This window comes from Myxocyprinus asiaticus, chromosome 40 (genome assembly GCF_019703515.2).
Source record: "Myxocyprinus asiaticus isolate MX2 ecotype Aquarium Trade chromosome 40, UBuf_Myxa_2, whole genome shotgun sequence".
Classification (NCBI taxonomy): domain Eukaryota; kingdom Metazoa; phylum Chordata; class Actinopteri; order Cypriniformes; family Catostomidae; genus Myxocyprinus; species Myxocyprinus asiaticus.
This window is the reverse complement of record NC_059383.1, coordinates 35586917-35589577: the sequence shown is the minus strand read 5'-3', so window position 1 is coordinate 35589577 and position 2661 is coordinate 35586917. Positions and strand designations below refer to the sequence as shown.

The following is a 2661-nucleotide window of genomic DNA, read 5'->3' as shown; positions in this document are numbered from 1 at the left end:
CATTTGCTCCAACAGCAAACTAAAAAAAAAATAAACAAATTGTACGAATTTCTAACAGATGACAAATTTAAAGTCACTTCCTAAGCAGCTGTATTTAAAACCCCATCAACCCTATTTTATTATTATTAATGCCATGGTACTCAAACAATATTTTAACCTACAGTACTTTTAAGATTTACGCATTTCAATTTGATAACAAAATTCCATCAAATTGGATTGCGCAATGTTTTATTAAATTAATTTAAAGTTTTTTTTTTATATTTTATTTTTATAAAAAATAACTGTTGTTTGTCAAAGGACTTGTGTCTCTCCTATCTGCCATTGCATTTGGAGTGTTGATTAATAAACCTGCCAAAACCTACAGCAAATGTTATTTGACAACAGGAAATGATGTTTCACTTGTTTTCTGGAAAATCCCCACTTTAAGGTCCAGAACAGATAAAAGAACAAAACATATGTCAAATGTGTTTGTATCTTCAGTTTGGCTGAAGTTGGATCACTGGCAGAGACCGTCTGCCAAGCATGAACTGGAATATCAGGAAATGGCATCTCAGTTTCCTGTTTCTTCCAGAGGAAAATCCTAACTCATCTTCCTCTTTCCCTCTCTTTCTACTTTTCTTTTCTATCTACCTCTCTATCTCTCTGTTATCTCATCTGTACAGGACAGTATGGTTTGCAGCACTGAACATGAACTCTGACTCTAGTCACCCTATGGGGATGTTTTGTCCCAAAGTTTTGAAGTTTTTAGCACAGTTTAGGGGTAGGGTTAGGGTTAGGGGATAAAATCTATAGTTCATACAGTATAAAAATCACTATGTCTATGGAGAGTCCTCATAAAGATAGCCGCAGCACAAGTGCAGCAGATGAATCTAAAGGAAAATCCTTGTTCCTGAGAGAGCAGATTTAATTGGTCAATTGTGGCATCATAGAGAGCGTAGCGGCGGTCCTCAGGAGGAAACATCTTGACAAACTTAAGGTAGGGATCGCCTTCATCCCCCGAAGGATCTCCTGACCCTCTGCCATGATGATATGCTTCTTATCCTCGCTCAGGCAGAAGAGAACAGCCTTCTTTCTCTTCCTCCTCTCCTCCTCGTTGGCCTGAGCCTTGTGGACCTTCATCTTGTTGAAGATTGTCAACACATTCTCTTCCACTGTAACTCTGGAGGCCATGGTTGTGTCTCTGTGCTAGTCAGCATCTGGATAGGACTTGAATCAAGGACTTGATCAAATTTCAAGTTTTCTGATCAACATTTCCTGGCTGGGGAAGGAGGGGGCATATCAGTGAAAAGTAAAGCTGGCACTTTGTTGGCAGCTTTTTAAGAGGAGTCAGGTATCAGGAATATGTGTACATTATGTAAGAACGTGCATGTGTTATTTTGGATTCAGTTATCCACTTTTCACCTAGAGGCATATATGTTCCTCAGTTCATAATGGAAACCTCTTTTTGTTTTCACTCGTATTTTTTTTTTTTTTTTTGGGTGGATAATGTGATGTTTTGCACTTTAAATTGTAGTGAAAGTTGTCAAAAAAAAAACAACAAAAAAACAACAAAAAACAAACAAACATGTGGCTCCATAGTGCCGATACTTCTGAGTCGCTTTGACTGTCTTTTCTTAGTGACTCACCCAAGTGGGTAGATGACATGATGTTGATTGCTCAAGGTTACAGTAGTTATGTAGATATCATTAACAGTGTTGGGTAAGTTACTCTAAAAAAGTAATTAATTACTAACTACTAATTACATCTTCTACAGTGTATTCAGATTACTGTACTAATTACTCTGTCTGAAAAGTAATTGCATTACTTATTACTAATTATTTTCTAAAACCCTTATCAACTTCGACCAAATGAAAAATACAAGGATAGACATGAAATTGTTCTTTTAATTCTTTACAAATAAATCAAATAAAATCAAATAAATTATTCATGAACTGGCCAAAGACTTTAAGAGTGCTGCGTTAAATTAGAAAACACATTTTAACATTAGACGATACATTTAGATTTTAAATTCATTATTGTTTTATGTAGAATTGTTCTATAGTCTATACAGTATTTAACAATTACATCAGAAGTAACTGTAATTAAATTACTGAAAAATTAAGAGTAATCCCTTACTTTACTTTTTTCAATGAAAAAGTAATTTAATTACAGTAATTAATTACTTAGTAATGCATTACACCCAACACTGATCATTAACTACTTCAAGTTATTATGACAGACAACAACTGCACAAGTTGAGCCTGAACTCATTTTTACTCCAACTGTCTGGGTCACCCGTTTCTGTCTAGTTTTTTTTTTAAAGATTTTTACATTGCATCATTATGGCGCCAATTTTGGGTGAGAACAGACCAAAAATATAACCTATTTTTCATTATACATCTTGGCATCGCAGTCTCTAGGCACGATCATGATTTAAAGCTCGATTACACATCCTCATGCTTGACACATGTGCAGAGCGCTAGATGGCTCTAGGAAGTGTAATCAAGCTTGAAGTCATGATCGCCAAGGAGACTGCTGTCAAGATTTATAGTGAAAAATGAGTTTGATTTTGATCTGTTCTCACCCAAAACTGATTATATTGGTTCTGAAGATATGGATTTAAACACAGGAGTCTTATGGATTACTTTTATTTTTGAAAAGTTTAAAAAAAAGTTTTCTTCA

General features: G+C 34.9%; 1 pseudogene; it reads right to left on the bottom strand.

Annotated features, from left to right (window-relative positions):
- Window positions 1-634: 634 nt before the first annotated feature.
- LOC127430962 (cofilin-1-like) lies at window positions 635-1197 on the bottom strand (annotated as a pseudogene).
- Between the last annotated feature and the right edge of the window lie 1464 nt (window positions 1198-2661).